Below are 26,759 nucleotides of genomic sequence, written 5' to 3'. Positions count from 1 at the left end.
TTCCGCTCAATTTTACACCCCATCAACCTCCAAGCCCTGGTACATTTCAAACGGTGGAAGGAAACTGAAGCCCCCGGAGAAAACCCACACAGACATGGGGAGAATGTACAAGCTCCTTACAGACAGCACGGGATTCGAACCCCGGTCCCTAATCGCTCGTGGTGTAATGGTGTTGTGCTGACCACTATGCCTACCGTGCTGGCCCAATTTCGTCATCCTCTATAAGTTTACCTTTCAGCCTCCTATGTTCCAGTGAGAATAAACCCAGCTAATCCCATCGTGAGGAAGGTTTAAAGAGTGTCAAAGCAGGCATCAATGGGCTTAAAATTAATTTCTTCCCCACATCCATCAGGTTCCAGAATAATCTCCACAACGGTGCCACAAAGCCTTCCTTGCCTGTTGCTAATTGAACCTTTTTAACTGTAATCCTACACTCTGTAAGTTGTGCCCTTTACATAGCCCGTACTAATGTCAGTCTGTTCACAAAAGAACCCTTCTACTGCACCAGGTCTTCTTCTTTGGCTTGGCTTCGCGGACGAAGATTTATGGAGGGGGTAAAAGTCCATGTCAGCTGCAGGCTCGTTTGTGGCTGACAAGTCCGATGCGGGACAGGCAGACACGGTTGCAGCGGCTGCAGGGGAAAATTGGTTGGTTGGGGTTGGGTGTTGGGTTTTTCCTCCTTTGCCTTTTGTCAGTGAGGTGGGCTCTGCGGTCTTCTTCAAAGGAGGTTGCTGCCAGCCAAACTGTGAGGCGCCAAGATGCACGGTTTGAGGTGATATCAGCCCACTGGCGGTGGTCAATGTGGCAGGCACCAAGAGATTTCTTTAGGCAGTCCTTGTACCTTTTCTTTGGTGCACCTCTGTCACGGTGGCCAGTGGAGAGCTCGCCATATAACATGATCTTGGGAAGGCGATGGTCCTCCATTCTGGAGATGTGACCCACCCAGTGCAGCTGGATCTTCAGCAGCGTGGACTCGATGCTGTCGACCTCTGCCATCTCGAGTACTTCGACGTTAGGGATGAAAGCGCTCCAATGGATGTTGAGGATGGAGCGGAGACAACGCTGGTGGAAGCGTTCTAGGAGCCGTAGGTGGTGCCGGTAGAGGACCCATGATTCGGAGCCGAACAGGAGTGTGGGCACCAGATATTTTGCAGCAAACAAGCAAACTGTGACCCAAAGTATACAAACAGAAGTTTAAAGGTCATGAAGTTCAGCTACATGTACAATGTTAGTTTACTTGTCACTAGGCAGCTGTAAAGCTAAGTCTTCAGCTGGAAAGAAACATTTAAAAACAGGAAACAACAGCCAGCTAACTGAGACTCGACAGTGTGAGATATATCGAATTAGTATTCTTCATACTACTCCACCACAGGTGAAGCACATCAAATTGACAGAGCTAATGGCACACAAGAATTGGTAGGAGATATCAGGGTATCGCTCTCACATTCACCATTTATCTTCACAATGTTTGCAGTCTTTGTTTGGAATGCCTGGTAAAAGATCATTGAAGAAAATATAGAAATAATGGGTTCCAAAGTGTTACAATAAATCACTTATTAGTGCTTTGCAGTGTGATAATGTGCACCATTCCTGAAAACAATCCTCCAGAAAGATGAAAGAAATGTTATTTTTAATTACAAATTAGGCATCAACAACAAGAATGATGAAGCTGAGGGCATTTTTTTTTTAAGTTTACAGAGCTCAAAAGAACAAAGTTTGTGAGATTCTCTTCAATATTTTTTTGTGTTCCTATCTAAATTTGCAATTCAGTTGCCTTCGACAACCAACAGTCTGAAAAGATGAGACACTAGCAATTGAAAATGGAGCAAACAGCTGCAGGAACTCAATAGGTCAGGTGGCATCTTCGGAGAGAAATCATCAACATTTCAAATCAAGACCCTACATCTCCACTGAAAGAACAAAGGGGAGGTGGCCAATGCAAAAGAGGTGAGAGGGAGGGATGAGGCAATAGCTGGCAAGTCAATGGTGGATCTTTGCGAGGAGGGATTGATTGACAAATGGAATCAGGTGGTTAAGGGAAGGATGGAGATAGCAACAGAGCCTGGGAGGTGACAAGTGAAGACTAGAGATGGCTCCAGATTACAAAGTTCAATGGGAAAGGAAGGTGAAGAGTGGGATGAAATAAAGGAGGGGTGGTGTGTAGATGGGAACAGGTGAAGATGATGATGGTGGATCCAGTAGGAGGACAATTAGCAATTTGAGAATCAGCAGGGATAAACTAGAACAACTTTCACAGAACAAAGCCCAAGGTGAAACTCTTGGAAAACTCAAGATTCAATAGTAATAAAACAGTGTCATATGACATGAACTAGCTTTTGCCTGCTGTAAGGCAGACAGATTTGCCATCAGCAGAAATTGCCTGAAGTGCCTCTTACAGTCAGAGAAAAAAGCAAAAGAAAGCCTCCCCCCAACTAAGTCACGGAGTATCTGTAGATTCACCTGTGCCTCCACAGCTAAACAGTCCAGCCCAAACCAATGACAACCCAAGCTCCAGATCAGAACCTCCGACACGGTCAGGAATCCTTCAGCATCCCCTTGCATCCCAGTTCTGATGCCTGATACCCCTTCAGCCAGGTTCGAGCCAGTCTCCAGCAGTCCTCAGCCTCTGTGGGTTCCTTGCCTCGAGTTGCCAGCAGCTCGCTGCGTGCATGGGTCTTTCAACCACAGAGCCCCCTCGCTGGACCGTTGTCGTGTTCACCGTCCTGTGGGCAATCTCTCTCTCCGATGGGGAAAGTGTTTCCATTTTCTGGTGCCCTGTGCCAGTCCTCCACTCCCCTGGAGACTGCAACCCCTCATGGCTACTGCCGATCAACGCACCGCCATCTTGGACAGACCCTACAGTCGTGGGATTTTAAATAAAACTACAGTTGGCTCCTTTACAGTTGGCTGTTCAAAGCCAGTGCAGCTCCTTTAATAGGCTGTTCAAAGCCAGTGCAGAGCTGATGGCAGTTGATTGGGTGGTTGAACCCTGCTGGAGTACTAGCTCCGCTCCTCCCAAATATTATCATTATGATGCAGTAGTGAAACAAGGGATGGCATTGCCCTGTTAGGTGCATATAATGATCCAATAGCTCTGTTTGAATCTGAGTAAGACCATTCCTTCTCACCCATAAATCCTTCAGCCAATATCGCTAACAATAAATGATCTCTTCATTATTCCATTGTCATTAGTGGGGATTGAAGTGCATCAAATAAAAGTTGTATTTACTGAATGTCTAAATTAGCTTCACCGAAAGGCTGCGAAAAGTATTTCGGGCCTGTCCGGACGCTTCAAAAGAAACACAAATCCAAGACTTGATTTAATTCCTTCAGCTAATACGAAATTATTTGTATACTACATCGTCAATGATAGGTTCCACATTTGACATTTGAAAGGAATTTGCACTCTTTTACTGTGGCAAACTTCAAAGAATTGGATTTGTAGGAAAATATGATCAATAGCAAAATTTTCCAGATTGGATTTTGGTTTTCCAGGCTGCAGGAATTCTTATAGTTTGAGAGCGAATCATCCAGACAGAAAAAAAACCTTATTCCAAATTATTGTTAGAAATGAGTGACAATTCCAAAGTCATCTGGTAAAGGGGTAACTACATTGTTTTGTGTTTAAAAAAAAGACACAGTTCAGCACAAAATACATGTGCATATTCAACCCAACTTTCAATGTGAGAAGAACCAGATGACAGCCTGTGATGCAGTTCAAATGATACATTCTCTTTTCTAGATAGAAAACTGAAAACACAAATTCTACAGTGGAGGAGATGGCTCGTCTGCTCTGGGATATTGATGACATTAACGACCAAAAAAAATGGGAATTTGCTTCATCCGCCACCACTTTGCTGCTTAATGCCAGATTTAATTTTGTTTACTTCCTAATGTATTGGTTGTAGAGCTCGTCGAAAGAACCAAAGACTTGTTGATCCAAACCAAGGCTTTTATTAGCAAAAGACAGGAGCTCTTCACAGGTGGCCGACCATTCCGGAATGATCCGACCTGGCTAGGGACACAACCCTTTAAGGCCCAGACAATAGGTGTGGCTTAGCTCTCAGCCAATCGCTGTAAGCACAGTCTAGATACAGTAACTATATACACTATGTACATTGGTGATAGATCTGTACTATCACATTGGTTGAATAACATCCATGAACCATTTAAGCGAAACATATTTGCTCCTCCTTCCTCAATCAATTTTAATGGGCGATGTGTCTTCCTGTTCACTTGTGGACTCGTTTAGATGCAATGGCCTATAATAATGGGCTGGGCCAAAAAGCACTTCCTCCTTTGCTTGTCTAGGCACAATCTGTTTAGTTATTTGACATCAAGGCCCTGGTAATACTGAAGTCATAGGAACTAAAGGGAAAATGCTTCACCAGCTGAAGTCGCAAAAAAACTGAATTGCTGAATGCCCAAAAGTATTGTTGCTGGCCTGCTCTGTGGTAGTCCCAAGCCCGGTCCCCAGGTCTTTTCTTTCCCTTTAAGATTAGATACATTAATGGTGACTAATAATTATGCTGTTGTCTACTCCACTTACATCTCCTGGAATACTTGCAATGCCTCCTATGCAACAAGACCTATACAATAGGTGTCGGCTAATGAATGGCAAGTGAAATTTGTACTTCACAAGAGCTAAGAAATGACCTTTTCTCACAGGAGATAATCCAATTGCATGACTGTCACCAATGTCCTAACAATCATCTCTCACTGCTTTGTTTGGCAGAATCATCTGTCTCAAACAAGCACAATGGTCGCAACTGCAAATCAGAGGCTGGATCTTGTGTTGAGTGACTCACCTCTTAATTCTTCCCTTTCCAAGGCACAAACTGGCAGGGTAATGCGATGCTCACCACTCATGCAGATGGCATGGTTGGCGTAGCAGTTAGCACACGCATTTACAGTGCCAGCGATCAGGACCTGACTGGGAGGGTTTGAATCCCACGCTATCTGTAAGGAGTTTATATGTGCTCCCCGTGGCTTTTCCCCGGGGGCTCTAGTTTCCTCCCACTGTTCAAAACGTACTGGGGTGCAGGCTCAGGGGGTCTAAATTGGGCAGCCCGGACTCATGGGCTGAAATGGCCTGTTACCATGCTGCATGTCCAAATTTTAAAAAAACATCTGACCTTTACTGCAATGAAAAACAAGAGCTGCTGGCTCAATCACTACCTCCAAGCTCAATCACATGCTATCAAAAACATACCTCCTAATAGCATACAATACTATCCTGACTTGGCGATATATTGCCATTTCTTCATTTCCACTGGCTCAAACTCCAAGAATTCCTGACCTGACAATGCCCTGAGAGTGTATTGGATGGATTGCGATGCTTCAAGTTTGCAGCTGGCCACCACCTTCTTGATGACCATTAGGAATGGGCAATAAATTCTGGACTGAACTGTTCTTGGCCTATGGTGAAAGTAGGAGGCTGAATCAAGAATCGATGAGAGAATTGTATGCAGTTCCGGTCAGCCAACATTTTGAACAATGCAGATGGTGCAAAAAGGACCCAGGTATCTAATACCAAGTGTTCATCATGAGAAACTTGGGATCCTCTGTTGGAAAGTTATGACTAAGAAATGAGCTATTGGAAATACGAAAAATTGCAGAGAAAGTAGAAAAGGGAAATTTAGTATTATTTTAGATTGTTTGAGAGAAGATAAAAATAGATTTACATCAAGTAACAACTTGCAGGATAAATATTTGGGTGGGGCGGGGTTAGAGGTTGACCCTTTGAAGTCATTGAAGAAGCATTTGAATGTTACAATAGTTGGAAAATCTTGGTATTTCTACCATGGGCTGAAGAGGCTGTTTCTTCTGTAATTGTTCAGCAATTTTGTGATCATGAATCCACCCAAAGTCATTATTTTCCCTTCAGTTTCTTCATAAAAAGTATGTTTCTTCCCAATATTGTTTTCTTATTCTAAAATATCAATCTATATCTTTGAAAATATATTTGGTCTGCCTCTATAATTAGCAATGATTCTTTAATATCTATAATATAATCCTTGGGATAGCAACATCGCTTCAGTTCACCAAATTTATGTTTAATGCTGTTTCATGTTTCCGCTTCTATGCAGCTAGAGTGCCATGATTATGCTATCCCTCATGACAAATAGTATAATATATTGGCTTTAGAATGACAACAGAATAGCGTTAGCTGGGCAAAACTCAATATTACTCAATTGCTGCATTAGCGCCTTAGCAGAGTTCAATTTAACACAGTGCAACAAAAAACATTCAATTTCCAGGATTATACCACATGCTTATCATGGTTAATTTTTGTATTATGTATTTCAGAGACTATTGGTAAACTTCCTGTGTTAATCCCCGACTCGGATGATGTTAACTTAAAGAAATAAGCCCTCTTTTTTCCTGGTGCTTTTTCTTTAGTACAACTCCAAAGCTGACTTGGCCCCTCAGCAGTAGTGGTTCCACTTCTGAAGACGTTTTAAATGAGTCATCTGTAATCCTCTTAGCTGCTCCATCGGCAGATCCTGCTCTACTTAAGCTTCAAACAGCTTTGCATATGCTTATAATGCAACACTGAATTTCTCATGTATCTCAACTGAGATACAGCATTCAGCTGTTGAATTACACTTCAAATGCTGCATATCTGATTTCCATGCTTACTTGCAGCAATGACAGAATGTTGCAGGGACCCTTGATGGCCACAAGGGGAAATTATGGAACAGCTGAATCATGCCATCAACTATGCGGTTCTGATCGTTCCTCAAACTTCATTCCTCTGTCATAATATTGGTTAAATAGTGAGAGGACATTATTATGGCTTTATCCCCATTGTAATCAACGTCAATCGTGATTCGTTTCATTTAAGGTGGTTTTCACACTGTTGCCACTTAGATTTAAAATGATGGTGATTTATTACTCTAGATCAGCATAAAAACAAAGAGCCAAAATCCAATTGAGCCATAAGGATTCATTCAAACTTTAGGAACTGCAACAATTGCCATTTTAGCTCAATTCTGTTCAAATATTCCTTGACAAATACACTACACCATGATAGTCAAGGGAATTTGGAAATTCTACACATCCATCAGCATTAAAGAAAGAATATTCTGAATGTTTGAATGGTTTCAAAAATTTCTTGAAGTGTTTTTATTTTCCCAATTTTGTCAATTCTCTTTAAAAAAAAATCATTGCATAATTTTATGTTTTGATGATTGAAGGATATGAAGTTAGCTGCATTCAGATTTATTGTCAGACTATATACATGATGTCATGTACAACCCTGAGATTCTTTTCCTGACAGTGAGGCAGAAATCCCACTTATTGGTCATGCAAAAAAAAGTACTCAATGTACACATGTAAACAAACAAATGTAAACAAACTGACTGTGCAATACAGAGAGTGAAATAAAATCAATGAAATGTAAAAGTAAGAGTCCTTAAATGAGTCCCTGATTGAGTTCATTGTTGAGGAGTCTAATGGTGGAGGGGGAGCAGCTTTTCCTGAACTTGATGGTGTGAGTCTTATGGCATCTATACCTCTTTCTTGATGGCAGCAGTGAGAACAGAGTGCGTGTTGGGTGGTGTGGATCCTTGATGATTGCTGCTGCTCTCTGATGACAGCATTCCCTGTAGATGTTCTCGATAGTGGAAGCATTTATTTTTGATTCCTCATTCAATTAGTAGAATTAACCAGTTAATTTAACACCACCCATTTTAAATTGTTATTGTAGTTAAGAATTATTTCTACTAAATTGTGCTTACCTAGTTAACAATCTTAAGATGCAACATGATACCATATGTAAAGTCAACAGGAATTGATCCCAGGTAATCCAAATAATTTCAAACCATGTAACAAGCAGCTATTAGGCGATCCATTTGGCCAAAAGGCGGCTGAACAAACCACACAGGCGGTGGGTGCTGGTGACGCATGGAGGCTGAGAGAGACTGCCTTCAAGGGACACACACCAGGCAGCAGACTGCTGTAGAGTGGCTCAAAACTGGCACCAGGTATCAGAACCGGGATGTGAGAGGATGCCAAGGGCTCTGAAGGGTTACTAATTGAATCAGAGGTTCAGATCAGAACCTCAAGTTGCCGATGGTTTGGACTGGACTGACTATGGAGGCTGTGGGATCACATGGGCAAATCCATGGACACTCTGACTCTGGGGAGAAATCTTTTCCTTTTCTTTCTGACTGTAAGAAACATTTCAGGCAATTCCTGCCAATGACGAATCTGTCTGCCTTACATCAGATTAAAAGCAATTTTGTTAATATGACTCTGTTTTCATTATATGACAATCAATTGAATCTTGAATTTTTTTAAAAATCCAAGTGACTTTGATGAGTCAGATGCTGAAGATTTCTTTTTAAAATTTTGATATACAACACAGTAACAGGCCATTTCAGCTGGCAAGTCCACGTTGCCCAATTTAGACCAAATTAACCTACACCCTGGTACATTTTGAACAGTGGGAGGAAACCGGAGTCCCCAGGAAAACCAACGTAGACATGGAGAGAACATACAAACTCCTTACAGACGGTGCAGGATTGAAACCCCAGTCCCGATCACTGGTGCTGTAAAGGCATCGCGCCAACCACTGCAACAATTGTGCCTGTTGATTTGATTAGCGATCTGCAACAGTTCTTTGACCGAATAAAATAGTGAAAACCCAGTGGGTATAACAATAAATACAAAATCTGCAAATTGCTACAAGTTCTGTTAATGTTTAAGGTAATAAAAGAAACTTTGTAACCAGTTCACTTCATTAAATGCAAAGGAATAAAGAAGAAATCTTACTGTTCTCACTTATATACAAACGCCAATTCTTATATTGCAGAGGGAAGGCTTGTTCAAAGTTTCTGCTGGTTAGATGGAAATTCTTTATCAATGCAACAAAGAAAACACATTCGTTTGCATTAAGATCCATAGTTTTTGTTGGTGATTCTTCATCATGTCCAATGTTAAAGATGCTAAAGTAAAATAACGAGCTATATTGATGAAGCCATCATGGCTGGATAAATCGACCCAAAAGTGTTATACAGAATCTGTTACCAGTTTCACAAATACAAGAAAACCTAGGTCATTAAACTCTGCGAATAATCAAATTTTCAACCTTTTTCAATCTTCCTCATGCTTCCCGTCCTGTTGAAACTACTGAATATACTAAGGCAATAACTATCCAAAGATATCAGCTGTCATTTTTTTGCTGGTTTATCCTTAAAATTAGAATTCCAATTAAAATTGCTCATTCAAATGAAAACTTAATTAAAACCTAACAAACCATGTTAATCTTCAAGACTTCTCTACAATTCTGTTTGCTTGAAACACTTAAAACCAAAAACAGTTACAATGATCCACCATTGAGGAATCTGTAATTATTAATTAACACCGCATACAATATCCGTGGCATGATTAAGCATTCGGCTGCTCCTGCTTCATATCTGTGTGCAATTAACAATAAATAATACATCCAATATTGGTGGCATTTCCATATGCTCCTTCCAATCAATTTTTCTTCTACTCCCCAAAACAAACTTGCAATCAATTTGCTTTGGTACCAAACAAATCATGAAGGTGTTAAGCTTGAGAAATGCAAAAGTGATTCTTTAATTCTTCTATCCATATAATTAGCATTTAATACCCTTCACAAGAACTGGGAGAGAAAACAAGTTACTTTCTAAACAATGTCAAACCATTCCAGTTAGTAAGAAATGGTCCCCAACCTAAAATGTTAACTCTACTTCCCTTTCCACAGATGCTGTCTGCCTTGCTTGAGTGTTTCCAACATATTCTGTTGTCATAACAATCCAGATGGAGTTCAATCTGCACAATGGCACTTGTAAAATTTATCTTCATTCTGTAGTCTGAAATTTAAAAGATAAAAGGTTAGTCTTAGCAATAGAGAAGACAAAACTCCTGAATTGCATTAAAAGTTCATCCGGATTATTTATAATGTTCAAGAGATGGACAGGATTTTCTAGATTGGAAATGGTTAAAAGGAGATAGGATTAAGATATATGATTACCAGGGGTGTAGATAGGGTCGACTGCAGGAAATGTTTTGCCACATCAGAAGTGGATAAAACCTGAGGAAGTAGATTTGGGGAAACAGATTTAGAGGGCATCCAAGGAGAATCTTTTGCCATACAGAGTGGTGAACACTTGAACATGTGGCAGAAGCAGAATAGCTGACAGCATTTGCCTAGAAAAGCCCTAAATTGACTTGACAAAGGCAGCTATGGACCAAGGGGTGAAAGATGGAACGAATAAACATGGTGGACTGAATGGCCTATTTCCAAGCAGTTTGACTTGATCATTGTCTATAATCCAAATACACCTTAACCAAGGAAGTTGAATATCTTGAATTATATTCTGGAGTCTGAGGGCAATTTGATTAACGTCCTGGTTTCTGTAAGTGTGCACAGGCTCAGTGTACAATGGAAACCATCCTATTTGGTCTTTACGGTGATTCTGAAAGGAATACCAATTGGAATTGATGGTTGTGCTCCATGTTATGATTAAGAATCTACTTTTAAACTTTTTACACAAGGTAATATTAAATGATAACAAATCTAAATCAAATACATATCACATCAATTGAAAATTGGAAGCATAACAATAAATATTGCATTAACTTATTTAGTTCAGGACACCAAATTCTATAATTATAATAATTAAATAATTAAACGGTAACTCATATTATGTCCATAACCAATACTGAAATCCAAAATCATACCAAATACACAAAATTCCCTTACACAAGATACTTTAAACTTCTGATTTGATCATGTTGTTATATGATCATTATTCTCCAGTTAACTCCCCCCATTATTCTTAATAATGCAAAGGAAAAATTATCCCTACTAATCTACCCCCTCCCTCTAAACAAGGTTATCTCTATATATTGTAAATATGAGTTGAATAACGGCCCCCCCCCACCCCCGATACTAGACAGGGAATCCACACCACTTAAATCCTCAGATTATGATAATAATCCATGAATGGGCCCTACATCTTATAATATTAATGATGCAAAGTCTGAATTTGATATCTATTTTTTTTCCAAACTTAAATAAGACATGATATCATGTAACCATTGAATGCGAGTGGGTAAAACAAGGTCTTTCCACTTCATCAAAACTGCTGGTCTAGCTATCAATGAAGCAAAAGCTAAGATTCCCTTCTGGATTGGAGGACAGAGGTTAATCTTCTTCTAGAGAAAAAAAACAAATAAAGCAATTAAAGGGCATGGATCTAATTTAGTGTTAAGGAATCTTTCTATCAGAAACATTTAACATTCAGCACCCAAGGAAACTCCAAACAAATAACTATATGAATATTATTTATGAAAAGTTTTAAACTGTGCATTCATCTTTATGAGCATCTGCATTGTCTTAAGTTTCACTCACACAATTGATAAGTATCCTAATTATTTAAACCAGAAACATCTACCTTATTAATCTTAAATTCATGATAACACATGTTAGGAAGTTAGGAAGCAATCAGTTTATTTTCGTTCCCTGTAGGTATAATCTTTTCTCACTGTCATTCTGTATGGGGTTTGCTTTAACTCACAGGAAGCCAGTGTGTTGTGAGTACAGTATAGTAAATGCCATTACATGTGTGAAAATGTGTGCCAGGAAAACAGCAATGCTGATTATTTGCTCATAATCAACTTCTACGATGACATATCACGGTCTTCCCTTTCAATCCCATGTACTTTCTAAGCTAGGCACAAAGTTTCTGTCTCTTCTTTCTCAACTTCCATTGTTTAAATGCAGGCAAATACAGAGGATAAGTTTTCCATCATTAAGCATCACTGAAAATCTGTAGCTCTGTGGAGTAATTTTAGCTTTGGTGAGATTTTGACATTTGCTCACTTTATTCGTGCTAAATTTATCTTCCATTTATAAAATCTAGTGGGTTGGTCTAGCATAATCATAAAAAAAAAATGAGTGTTTGAAAATTTGTCTGAATGTAAAGATAAACACTTGAATCCTTTTGCAGGGCGGCCATTTATTGTATCCAAACCCTCAGCCAGCTTAAAGTTATGAATAAAATAAAGGAAAGCAAACAATTTCAGAACTCCTCAAAACCTGAAAGAAAAAATAATAATGCAGATAATGTTCACTGGCTCAAAGCAATACTATAATTTTTGGAAACGCACAAGTCTGAAATTTGGAGTAATTTGTGGCTGTTTCGAGCAATTTTTTTTGCAAATGAAATTTTTGAGTGACCATGAGGTGGCCTTAGATGGTTTATCAAATATCAGTTCAGTTTGGCACAGTGAATTACCAGAAGAGGGAACATTTAATGACTAACATACTATTTCTAAAGCATAAGCAAAATATTCCCCACAAAACAGTATTTGACCCTTACTTAAAAAAAAGACATATCAGAAGATTGTTTTGATCCATCTCTTTTCAAGTGGCTGATGTAGCTTAGAGATCCACTCTTATGACCTTCATTTCAGATACCAAGCTGGATATCAATAAGATTAAAAGAGGGTAGAGGAGATTCACAAGGAGGTTGCCAGGACTTGAATTTCAGGGAAAAGTTGAACCGATTGGGACTTTATTACCTGGAGTGCAGAAGAATGAGGGGAGAATTGATAGAGGTATACAAAATCATAATGAGTATTGATAGAGTAAATGCAAACAGGCTTCCCACCCACCCCGCTGAGGTTAGGTGAGATAAAAACGAGAGGATGTGGATCAAGGGTGAAAGGGGAACATTTTAAAGGGAACATTAGGGAGGAATTCTTCACACAGAGACTGGTGGGTGTGTGGAATGAGCTGCCAGCTGAATTGGTAAATGCTGGCTCGATTCTGACATTTAATAAAAATGTGGACAGGTACATGAATGGGACGGGTATTGAGAGTTTTGGTCCAAGTGCAGGTCAGTAGGATTAGGAAGAAAAAATAGCTTGGCACAGACTAGAGGGGCCTAAAGGCCTGTTTCTGTACAGTAGTATTCTATCTTTCTATGATAATTGTACCTGAGCAGGATATATGGCCTCGATGCCTGCTTCGAGTTTGCAGATGAGTTATTAGGAGTTAAATTTCTCTTCCTGATGGTCACACTGCACACTGGTAAGTATTTATTTTCCATTTACATTTCACAACTCAACATCCACCAAGGTCCCAGAGGTTATTCTTCTGAGATGCCTATAATTGAGGTAGAAGATCAATGATGCTCTGCATTAGAATTTCAACAAAATGCAGATTGTCAACATGTGTATTTCTTTCAGCTTTCAATATTTTCTTGCTGGAAGCTGAGTACTTAAATCCAGTGGAGCTGATGTGAATTCAAAGGATGGTAAGAGACCTTGCAGATATTCTAGGGCACAGGAAGATATTTATACTCCTCAATTTTCTGTATTTTGAAGAGAGTGACAGCATAGTTATGGATGAATAGAGGGCCAACTCAAGCAACAGAGATGTTGGAGTGAGCATTGGTGGGGGGGGGGATTCCAGCAACACATGGGCTACATTGTCAAATTAGGCATCAACCAATCATGTGCAACTGCATTGTAGTTAGCTACTGAGTCAATTCTGGTCATTATTGGTGGCTGTTGAATGCCAACTTTGGCATCCAGTCACCTCTTACTCTTGTCCTGCTGGTGACCTGCATAGACAGGTTGGAGTGTTGCTAATGTCCACTTTGCTCTCAGCTTCAGCTGGCTCGTCTCTGACTTTTTCACTTCCTTTTTGATCTCTCCATTGCCATCTCAAGAGGGACTAGTCACCAGCATCCATAGCAGGCCCAGAGACTCACACAGTTACTTATACACTTGTTCCTACGCTTCTTCCTGTAAGGACTCCATTCCATCCCCTCAATTCATTCATCTCTGTTGTATTTACCCTGATGAGACATTCTGAACAGGTGACTCTGAAGTGTCTCCCTTCCTTCTGGACATTCCAGCACTGGACACATATTCCATTCCCCTTTTATCACTGAAAAAATTTTCCCCTTTGCAACTTTTTAAATCCATTTTTCTATCAGCCCCCCCCCCCCCCCCCCACCCGTACCACTCCTTGTCTTTGGCAAATGTGCACACAAGCTTTGCTATACTCACTCCACACCCATGATTTGCAAATACTATTCAAACACCACAATCATAGGCTAGCACACCATAGTGATGCCTTATGGAACTACGCTCCTGCTCATGGATGAAGGCTTCTTACTGAACCAGGTATAGCATGACAAATAAATGTAAACTTAAGCACAGGTGCTGTAACACCCATCCTCACCTCTTTCATTCCCATCATGGAGGAACCCAGTCATTCCAGGTGAAACAGTAGGTACTTTCAAATAGCAGCACCCAGGTAGCCCTCCTGGGACCTAGGTGAGATTACTGGGTCATGTGTGTCTCCTGCACCTTTCAAATAGCAGCCTAACCTACCTGTTAAATTGCCAACCCAGCAATTTACAAAGGATCCCGCCCCTGTGGTGAGTGACGCATCATTCAGCCACAGGGAATCCCCTGTTCCCTGTGTTCTTTCTGTTCCTTTTCTGTTTAAAGTTCACCTTTCAAAAAGGCAGAGGAGGACACCCGGGTAAGTTTTACTGGGTTCCCTGACCACCTCGGAGGTAGGTCTGGGACCCAGGTTGATTTTGACCAGGCTTACCCAGTTTGGCCCTTTCAAATAGCCCTGTACCTGGGTCTTCAACCTAGTAAATTGCCCAGTTAACCCCATTTTACAAGGCAATTTGAAAGGGACTACAGATTCACTTGCACTTCTCCCTATCTCTGGCACAGCATCTGGGGTTCAGAGCTTGGTCTGTTTCACTCAAGAAACCAAACACAAACTGGGTGATGGCTTTGCTGAGCACCTGCAATCAGTCCGCAGGAGTGACTGAAACTTCTGTTGCCTTCCATTCCCAATCTGACCACTGTCAGAGGCCTCCTGCACTGCTGCCACAAGGATCAACAGACCATTTTTCATCTCAGCATGTTGCAGCCTTTCAGGATCAATATCCAATTCTTCAACTTCACATAATTTACACTGGACATTTCCATCAATCATTGTTTTGACTTGATTTTTCTTAACTTCCCTTTAGTTTGTATTGTCTTCCTGTCTGCACATGTCCCACAGCCTTTCCATTTACAATGTATTACACAAAGAAGCTCACTCTGATTATAACTACCCCTCAACTTCCACGAGGTCATCCTGTCTGACTAACAGAGATTTTCCACACCTCCTACTGCACCTCTTCTGCATCCTAAAACTTTCCTTTATCAATATTTGAAAATTCACGTCCAAAAATACAGAGTACACATGGATAAATGTTAAAATTCAAAAGGACACATTACCCTTAAATCATATCCATTACTCACTAAGGAACCCCACATTTTAATCAGATTATATTGTATTGATATTATATTATTTTATTATTAAAAAAGGGAAAAATCTAAACCCACTATAAAAAGAGCTGTTTGACCAAAAGAAAAGACAATGATAAATTACCTCATTAGGCAACATTTCTATCTTCATAATAAATCGAAGATTATAAAAGTAATCCAAAAAGGGTCCCCATAGTGTTTGAAAATTTACATTCAAATTGGAAATTCAGCATCTAATCTTCTCCAAGTTTAAGCATGACGTCAAGTAGCCATTGAGCATAATTAGGCAGGTAATATCCCTCCGTCTGAGCAACACCACCCGCCTGGCCTTAAGAGAAATAAAAGCTAATACATGTAGCTCAGATGACATTAACATTATGTCGCTCTCTCCAACAATACCAAATAAAGCAGTTAAGGGAACCGAATCCCTCAACTGCATCCTAAAACTGACTTTTTCTATTTCTCGTGGATCTGATGAAGAATCCTGAGGTGAAATGTTCATTGCTAGATGGTGCCAGATGGGCTGACCGTTTCAGTTGCTTTTATTTCGATTTCTCATGTCTGCAGCTTCATTTTGATTGTCATTAAAAAAATAGTAAATGTTGGAAATGCTCAACTTGTCAATATCTGTGGCAAGAGAAAATGGGTGAACTCCTTAGTCAAACCAAGAGTTAGTCTTTCATTATTTTGATTGATGCTGGCTGATTTAACAAGCATTTCCAACATTTTAGGCTATTGTTTCAGATTTTCAACCATTTCTTTAATTTCCATTTTCAGTGTGCATTGATTTTTCTTTAAAAATGTCAGCATGGTTTAACTGAGAGCAATGAATAGATACCCCTGGTATTCAAGACCCTTTCAATCCTAAAGACACATTTTATTATATATTTTAGGAAAATAATCTCTTGGATATTGACAATATTGAATATATCATGTTATAGAACATGTAACATTTAGGGAGCTCCAAAACTGTCCTTTGCAAATGTATTCTACATTTGTGGGGAAATGTTCCTGCAGATAAAGAGTTAAAAAATTTACAGCCTCAGGCTGAATCATTTTAGCAGAAGCTTGGCATCTGCTTAGTTGGAGCTCTGATTAAACCATCACATCACAGGTTGCATTCAGGAAAATCTACGTCTTGCAGTCTGAAATGTTATTGCAATAAATCAGTCTGTAAATGAGGAACAAAACTAATCTTTTAGTCCAAATTAGTCCACACTGGCAGTGCCAGTCTTACACAGAGGAACACTGGATGCATACTGATAAGTCTGCATTGGAACAATATCAGACTATTCCAGGAGCCCACAAGATAGATTTTAATGTACTGTCACTCATCATTAACACTGCAATTGTTAACACCTTCACTTGACACCATGTTACAAGCAAGGAAGAGATTTTCTTTATAAAATGGAACTTGGCAAGAGATTTCTATCCAGCAAATTTTGATGATCTGGGGTCAGTTGATTGATTACTTTGCATTGCAGTCACATCTTTCCATAAAATCTCAACATGGATAATCATAACAAAAACTCTGACATTATGTCAAAATGTTAAAGTCATTGAGCAAAACATTCCAGAAATATGGGCTTTGGCCCAACTCCTCCAGGTTGAGCATCCAAACCAATCCCCTTTGCTTGTGTTTGGCCCACATCCCTCCAAACATTTCCTATCCAAGTACACATCTAAATAGCTTTTAAATGTCACCCTCTAACTGTTCATCAAACAGCTCCTTCAATTTGCCCATCATTCCCTCAGGTCCTCTCCAAATATTTCCCCCCTCACTTGAAACTAACACCCCTTAGTCCTGGAGTCACCAACCTGGAAAAAAGGCTGTCACCTTTCCCCTTTTCCATGCCTTTCAATTTTATTTCCTTGAATTAGGTGATTCCACCTACCGCCCCCCCCCCCCCCCCTCCGCTGCTGTCTTCTCTGCCCCAGGGAATAAAATCCCTGCTTATCCAGCCTCTCCTAGTAGGAAATTCAAACCCTCTAGTCTAAGTAACATCATTGAAAATCTTTTCAGATTAATGATATCCTTCCTATATTAGAAAATAGAACTGCCTGTAATACTCTAGATGTGGCCTCACCAATGTTTTCTACTACTGTAACATGATGTCCCAGCTCTAATACTCAGTGTCCTGACCATGAAGGTAAGCATCCCAAACACCTTCTTTACCTGTGTCCCCACTTTCAGGGAACACTATAACAGTTCCCCAAAGTCTCTATTCAACAAAATTCTCCAGGACCCTGCCATTTACAAAGCAAGTCCTGCCCAGTTTCACTTACCAATATGCTATACTGCACACTTCTCCAATTTAAATAGCATCTCCCAGTCCTGCCCCCACATCCACAGATGATCTAGATCTTGTTATAATGCTAGATAGCCTTTTTCACTGTCTACTATACAAGCAGTTTTGGTGTCATCCACAAACTTGCATTGCCATCTAAATCGTTAATGCAGATGACAAAAAGCACCAATCCCTGCAGCACACCACTGCTCAAAGATTTACCATCTGAAAAACAGCTTTCCACTACCACCCTCCAATTATGAATCCAGTTGGCTAGCTCACCCTGGACCCCATGTGATCTAACCTTCTAAACCAGCTTAGCCTGTGGGACTTGGTCATGGTGGGTCAAAGGGCTTGTTTCTGTGCTGTGTGAATCTATCATAAGGCTCTTTTACACTGCCCTTGAAAAACAGTAATTAACTGCCTCACTTACTTTTGTGAATGAGATGAACATGATATGGAGGGGGGGGGGTCATTTTCATCTTAGTACTTACCGCCAAGGTAGGTAGCATCACCGGCTCAAGTGTAAAAGGTTTATCCATTTTCCCATGATGCCAATGGTGTAAAGCTGCAGGTCCTGCTTCTTTTTGCATTGGAATGCTGGATCCCTACGTAAAAGGCCGCACTGAAATGGCTTTTCTTGGTTGAGTGTGAACACTCTGGTCTGACCTGGCTTTAAACGAGTCGTTGACAAGCCAATTTATTGGGATCTGAGTAAAAATAGTCTAAATCTGAGAGGAACCAGTAAATAGTTTTGCTACTGTGAAGTTGCGATGCTTGTCCTTGATAATGGAGATTACAAGTTTGGGAGGAACTGCTGAAGAAGCCCAATAAGTGCGCCAGTTCATTTTGCACGAGGCATACACAAAAGACTTGGGTGGGCAGAGGTGGAGAGAATAAGTGATGAGGAAGGTTGATAGAGTGTTAAGCAACCTAATGTACAACCTTCTCACCCCTCCCCATCTTTCGTGTAAACTAGTAATTTGCATCAATTCAGCTGGTTTTTTTTCTGGTTCAGACATAGGGATAGATTTGATATCCAGGAGTGATCCCAAAGTTACAGTCTTCACTAAAAGCTCCATAGGAATTAGTAAAGAGTGGAGTTCCTGTGGTTTGTAACAACCACCTGACAATAAGTTACAGATCTGACCTAAACTCAAATTTTAAGATATTCCACCAGGGATTTTTTTTGCCTTGTTTGTAAATCAGTGCAAGCCTTAGCGAAACTTCTGTTAAATGGGCATGAAGTGATTTGTCCAAAGGACTTAATCATTATTACTTGCTTACAACAGGCACTAACAAGGTAAACTGCTGTTAAATCAGAACCGTACTTAATGTGCAGTATGTTTCATGAATAAACCAAAGACCAATCATAATGATAAAATTCATAAATAAAAAGATAGAGTTAAATATTGCAAAGTGCATAAAAAACACAGGAGTAATCTGCACCGAGTTAAGTTTAGAACTAAACTGGACTCCTGCTCACTAATTAATTTTGTTCTGTTCAGAGACTCCCAGTGGTCTGCTTGTCCTAGTTTTAAAAGAGTTCCCTCATAGCGCCCGACATCTATTTTGGTGATCGAGAAATCTGGAAATGTATAATGGACCCTGTTTTTGACGGAGTTGGATCTATGGTCAATTTTGAATGTGCAAAAGTGGTTTGAAACAATACAAAGCTTTTGACAAAGATGAAAAGACAGAGACATTGTAAAAGGAAAAATTTAATCAGAGTTTTAATAACACAAAAACAGGTTCTTTGGTTCAACTTAACCTTTCAAACCAATTTGTCTTCCTGAGTTAGTCCCATATCCATCTAAAACTGTTTCCACCCACGTGCCTGCTTAAATTGTTTCAAATGTTGCTGTTGTACCTCATTCTACACTTGCTCAAACAGCTGGTTTCAAATATCTCTCACCCGCTGCAGAATATGGTGTCACTCATATCCTTTTTAAATCTTTCCTCTCAACTCCCCTTCCTTGGGAGAGAACACGACAACCATTAACTTTATCCATGCCCATCATGATTTTATAAACTTCTGTAAGCTCACTCCTCAGTGTCCTATGGACAAAAGGGAAGAGAAATATGCCAGTCTATCCAGCCACTCATTTATAACTCAAACCTGCCAATCTCAATGGAACCTATTCTCTTGGGCACTTTGAAGGGGGCTGTTATATTATGAAAATGTGCAGTTTCCTTCCACTGTTTGAAATGTACCAGTGGTTGTGTAATGCAAAGACTTGTTGATCCAAACCAAGGCTTTTATTAACTAAAAGACTGGAGCATATCACAAGTAGGTCGACCAGTCGAGAATGACCTGGTCTGGATAGGAGCAATCCTTTAAGACCTGCCAGTAGGTGTGGCTACACTCTCAGCCAGTCACAGTCACCCTACTACCATCTCTACATATGTACATATACACATTGGTGATAGAATCTGTACTATCACAGGTTGTAGGTTAATTGGGTGGCACAGACTGGTGGGCTGAAATGACCTGGTACCATGCTGTATGTCTAAATTTAAAAAAAACAATTGGAATGCTCATCCAGTTACTTAAAGTTTCCTGGCTCCACCATCTCTCAAGTTGCATGTTCAAAATTCCAAAATGAGTGTGTGATCATGAAACATTTATTATTTTTTTTAAAAGCAGCCATATTTTCTGACATTTACCTCCTCATATTCATTTGCAAGTATTGCATTTTAGGGGGCGTGGCAAGATGGCATAGAGTCTGGACGTGTAATCTCGACCTCTCTGGCCAGACTTTTAAGAACCCGTTTTTAACTGTTTGTTTTCAGGTTTAAATTTTTTTAAACTTAGTTTAAAGTATCAAGGAATTGTTATGGCTATTAATGGTAAAAAGATTAAACCTCAAGTACAGAAGAAACTACATTTTTGGAGTGTTGAAGATTTAGAGCCTAAACAGTCTGCTACAACTTCAGATTTGCTTTCTTTCAAGCCTAAACCACAGAGATTGCCTGTGGGAGCTGAAAAAAATGACCATTACTTACCAGGAGAAGGACATCGGTGGAATTACCCATTCTCAGGAGGAAGGTGCGTGTGCCCCCGATGTGGATCCTGATTCTGGCAGCCTGCCGACTTTAACGGAAGGGGCACGCAAGAAGACGCCTCCATTGCTTGAAATGTCTCAGGAAGTACTCCAATCTGAATATCTTGATCTCTTCCGTGAGTTTTTGCAACAACAGGTTGCGGGGGGAGACCAGCATCGACCCCCTGAGGAAGTCGGGGTGCCGTCGCTGGGAGTCCAGACCCGCAGTAAAACTGTTAAACTGCCTGTTGTTGAGATGCAGCAGGGCTGAGCTTTTCTGAATTATAATGTAAACAGCTAAGCCTTATCATTCAACCTATGCTGAATGAAATGTCTCAAAGGCTCAGTTTGGAACTGGATACAGTTAAAATACATGTGGAAGCATCTTGTGACGATTTTAAACAATTTCAGGCTGCTTTTTCGAAATGTCAACAAAAAGTGGCTTCTAATACAGAAAAAGTGTTGGAAGTGGAAGAATCCGTTAATGAATTGCGAGAACGTGAGAGGGAGTTAGAGAGGAAAGTAGAATATTTGGAGAATCAAAGTAGAAGGAATAATGTGAAGATTGTTGGTTTGCCAGAAGGTATGGAAGAACAAGATCCTCTTCGTTTTTTTACCGAATGGATTCCACAAATATTGGGGAAAGAATTTTTCTCTGGAGGTCTGGTATTGGAAAGAGCTCATAGTGCTTTAAGAAGAAGACCTCTGCCTGGTCAACCACTGAGACCCGTGATAATTCGATGTTCGAATTATTTGGACAGAGAAACGATACTTCATTTAGCAGTGCAAAACGCGAGACAAAGACAAGCTCCGTTAATGATTCAGAATAGTAGAGTTTTTTTCTATCCTGATTTGAGTCAAGAGGTTATTCAGCATTGGCGTCGAGTTAATTGAGTTTTGCTGACTCGTTGCCAGATGCAAGAGGACAAAGACATAGCCCACCATTGTCTCCTAAAGAAAAATCTGGTTGTTCTGGAAATGGAAGAAACGGCAGAAATGGGAGAAATGGGAATGGAAAGAGTCCGTTTCCTTGAAATGGGATTGCCGAATCTGGAATTTCTTGGATGAATAGAAGAACTTCTTTTATTTTTATTTTCTTTTTATGTCATTATCATATCTTGTTGTTATTCTTTGTTTGGCTGGGGATGGAGAAATTTGCTCTATGTTCTACTAGTCATCAGCCACTGGTGGGTGATCCACACCCAACTTTTGTTTAAGGATTACTACCTTTTGGTAGTTTTTTGGGTTTTTTTTTCTTTTTATTTTTTTATTATTTTCATTTTATTTAGACTTTAATTTGTGGTTTCTTTTTCTCCTATTGGAGGGCTTATTTACGTTGATCTGAGTCTTTATATATTGATATTATTAGTTTTTAGTAATATTAGTGGATATGTCAAAGTTGAAGTTTGCTACTTTTAATGTTCGGGGTTTGAACAGTCCGATGAAGCGTAAGCATATTTTTATCAAGTTCAATCTTTGGTAAAACATGTGTTCGGTAGAGATATGATTTTACCTGAAATGATTAAATTTGAGACTTTTGGCATAATGAGATGAAATATTGTTTAATAATGGAAAAAATTACATATGTTTCACGGATAATTATAGTTTTTTTTATTAATAGATGATTGTTATATTCAGAATATTTACATTTTGATTTATATTGACTAGATTTTAATATGTATGCTTTACTTTTCTTTATTTTTTTTCTTTTTTCTTTATGGCTCTCCTTAGGAGAGTTGGCTGAAAGAGGGGGGGTGGTTTTCTTTCCGTTTTTTTTAATAATATATAAAATATAACATTCATGCTTTGTTTATTGTTAAATATGTTACTTATTATCTGTATTTTGAACGAATAAATAAAGTTTTTTCAAAAAAAAGTATTGCATTTTACTCTTTTGAGTTCTGGTAAATAAAGATGTAAGATTATATATATTGGACAGGATTAGATATCTTTGAACTCCTGGGGAGCTCCTGTCCATTCTATGACAAGGCCCAAATGGACACTCAACTTAAAGATCAAATACTTGTCCAGCCCCCTTAATTTGTCCCTATAGTTTGTTTTGACCATTTTCAGTCATGGTTATAAAACCAGAGAATCATCCATTCATCGACCACAGAAACAATCCTTCAGCCCACCACCTCCACAACAACATGTTTTTTAATCCCAGCATTTGGTCCAAAGCCTTCCATAGCTTGAAATTTCAAGATATTGAAGAGCAACACAGTTAGCGAAGTGTTAAGTGCAATGCCTTTACAGTGCCAGGAATCAGGACACATGTTTGAATCCCATGCTGTCTGCAAGGAGTTTGTACGTTCTACCCATGTCTGTGTGGCTTTTCCCTGGGGTCTCGTTTCCTCCCACTATTCAAAATGTACCAGGAGTTAATTGGGTGGCACAGACTGGTGGGCCGAAATGGCCTGTTACCATGCTGTTATGTCTAAATTTAAAATTAAAGAAAAAATTCAAATGCTCACCCAGTTACTTAAATATCGTGAGAGTTTCCTGGCTCCACCATCTCTCAAGTCACATGTTCAAAATTCCAATCATACTTTGGGCAAAAGTATCATTCTTCAGAACCCCTTTAAACCAACACCCAACACATCTAACAACCGTGAGTTTTTTGACATCACTGTGTGGGTGCAAAGGTTTCCCAGGATCAATCCTTACTGTACCCCTCAATGTTACAAACCTTAATTAAAATCTTCCCCCCTCCCCCCTCAGCTCTCCACTTCAAGGAAAATAATACCAGCCTGTATATTTAAAACTGAAATGCTCCATCTAAGGTCACATCTTTGTAAAGTCCCGCTCTGCATCCTATCCAATTAAAAGGATATTAGTTCTGGAATGTCATGGCCCAACTGCACACACTACTCTAGCGGATGCCTCATCAACATCTTACAAAGCTGAGTTCCAACAAACATGTTCTAAGATTCTAATTAAAGTGAGGTTTCCACACACTTCACCACATTTGAAGTTTTCTAGATTTGCATAAATGACGATCTCCCACAACATTTAAATCTTCAAAACCATTCAGGACACAGCAGCCTACATAATTGGTGACCTACATAATCTCCACGCAATTCAACATGAACAGGTGGATCTTAAACGGCATACCGTCGACAAAGCACACCACAGTAATTGAAGAGAGAGCTAGTACTTCCTGGTTTTGAAAAGTAACAGGTACATGGGAATACCATGCCAACAAGTCTCCCTCCAAGTCACACACCATCCCAACATAGAAGGAATGTTGATTCATTTCTTTGCATGGACTAGTCCTGGAACCAAAGGGACTGTTGCAATTCATGAAGAATCTTCATCACTTCCATTGAGGGCAAGGAATAGTAAATGCTTGGTTTTACCTGCCACATTCATAACTCAGAATAATAAAAGCTTATCATCCAAAGTCCCTTAACCCACCCACTCCTCCCATTGGTTCCCTCGTCTCTCCCTACTATTCCCATCTACCCACTATCCCTTCTTAATCTGGTTCCATTCATCCCCCTCTTTTGTCATCAGATTCTGTAATCTTGAGCCCTTTTTTTGTCTCTGCTCATCACCTCCCTCACAATCTCCACTCTTCAATTCCTCACCAGTCTCCATCCCCACCATCAATTCTTCCTCACCTGGATCCACCTATCACATTAGCTTCTACCACACCCCTCTACTGACTCTCAGTCCTGATACAAGTTTCACACAGATACACTTTCCCTCCAAAGGCGCTGCCTCACCCATTGAGTTCCTTTGGCAATTTGGGGTTTTCTTTTGCACTAGATTCTGACAGATACTGCTGTCAGAATAACTCGGCTCTGAAAGATCTGATGAGGGCCACCTGCATGCTGATTATCATCTTGAATTAAACAGGTTATTTTATTGATTAAATACGCACGTTCAATAAAATTAAATAATTATTTCACATAAGGCGTCTGAAAATATATTGAACCATCAGAACATTTTAATTTTTTTCCACATGTAAATTTCAATATGAATGAAGAAATTAAGCAAGATTAAAATTGGAGGAATATATCTTTCAGTGCTAAAGATTAACAATTTTTTTTAAAAGCCTTACCATTTGAATTAATTCAGAATCTTTCAGGTTTAGAAAATCTGCTTTAAAAAAAATGAATTAAGTGTATTTAAATCTTACACTTCAGCAAAGAATGAAGACAGCCTTATCATAATTCTACCAACCACATGCACTCAACAGGCCTCGAATGCTGAGCAAGACAACATAGAAGCACATTGAGCATAGGTGGTGGCTAACAGAGAGAGGCGCAGCTGCGGCATGGGGCGAAATTGGCAAATTGAATGTGGAGCAGATCGGGTGGAGCATAAAGAGACCTGAAAGGGATAAGATGGAGGTCAAGAGGAGTTGGTAGGGTGAACGAGAAGTAGCAGTGGGCTGAGCGAAGGGCAACAGACCAAGGATCTATTATTAAAAAATGCACAAAAGTAACCAGTGGCACAGTGAAGCAGGGAGAGCTGGATGATTAAATGAATACCACAGCATGTGAAGGGACACAGGGTGATGCAGCTGAGATCTGGAGAAATGAGTGCGGATCAGGAAGGATGGTGGCCTATCTGTGGAGGGAGAATCAGGAAGAGCAATGAACCAAACGAACACGCAACTAACAAAAAAAATAACAACATTAATAGGTTGTGGGGTGCCTGAGAGCGAACACAACAGGGTGGAAACATGGTTAAATTGGATGATTGTAGATAGTTACAAGGGACACAAATTAAAGTCCTACATTGGAGAAAAGCTCATTTTGATTATCTTAGTATTGTGTGTAGAGGAAATGTAGCCTCCCTGCCTGTTAGGAATGTGTATATTGGGGGTGATTACATGTCCTTCCCATCTGAAACTTATTCAGAAGTTGCATCACCTGTCAATCAAGGTCGGACTCTGTACACTAATTAGAGAGTTGGCTAATCTAAATACCTTTGTACTTGGCCTTGGGCCATTGGCCTTTGAAATTGACTTAACTTTGCTGGCACCAAGCCATTGGAACACTGTAAATTAGCTGGGCTGGACCCCCCCCAGCCCTCAGTACTATAAATGGTGCCACTTGTGCTCGGTCCTCCCTCTTTGCCATCTTTGAGGGACTACCCTGATTCATTCCAGGCCAAGTACCGTGGAATGACATTGGAAAAATTGTTGGTGAGATGTGCACTGTTAAAGGGTTGGGAGCATTTTAGTTAGTGTCCCTAGTACCATAGAGACATGCCTGCTCTGAGCAAATGGGTGCTGAGCATCGTAATGTTTTTTCTTGATTCCGCGTACCCAGTTCATTGTGTATGTGTATTTTATCCCCGCGGTGATTTTCCCATGCTCGTCTAAATTTTGTGCGTGAATGTGTTTTATTCCCATGACCATTTTCCCCTCACACTCATCTATAAATTGTGCGTGAATGTGTTATTCCCATTACCCCACACTCATCTTTTGTTAATAAAATCATTTACTACTGGACTGTGTTCAGAGTCCTTGCTTTTCAGACCTATTGAATGTTGTCTCACTTACAAAACTTAGGCAAGATTTTGAGAAAATTAATTGGAAGAGTTCAGGGTAGAGCTGGGCAAGGTTGGAAGAACCAGTAAATTCTGGTAGAGGTGGGATACTGAGGCTCTGATCAGGAATAACATGGCACCTGTTTGGAAGAGAGATCTGGCATCAAGTCGATTCTTTGAGGAATTGAAGGGACTAGAGCAGAAATGGAAAATGAGAAATCCCTGTTAGACAAGCTAAAGAATAATCCTAAAAAAAGTCAAAAAATTAAGAGCAAAAGAGTCAAGAGGGAAAGACGAGGCACCTATTGAAGTATCAACATAATGATTTCTGTGTAGATGCCCAGGAAAGGAATACTTCTCATCTGTGCTCACCATGGAGATGGACATGAAAGCAGGTGGTCCAGGGAAGGTAACCGTGATGAACGGGAGCACATTAACATGAAAAAGGAGGAGAGGTTGGAAACCTTGAAATGCCTAAAGGTGGATAACTCCCTGGGCCTGACCAGGTGATTTCTAGAATATTACAGGAAATGAGGGGAGATTGCTGTGGCCCTGGTGGAATATGTTACATATTTGTTAGTCACAGATGAAGTAC

The sequence above is a fragment of the Narcine bancroftii genome, chromosome 9, assembly GCF_036971445.1.
Source record: "Narcine bancroftii isolate sNarBan1 chromosome 9, sNarBan1.hap1, whole genome shotgun sequence".
Classification (NCBI taxonomy): Eukaryota; Metazoa; Chordata; class Chondrichthyes; order Torpediniformes; family Narcinidae; genus Narcine; species Narcine bancroftii.
The sequence above is the reverse complement of the archived record's forward strand: the minus strand, read 5'-3'. Positions refer to the sequence as shown.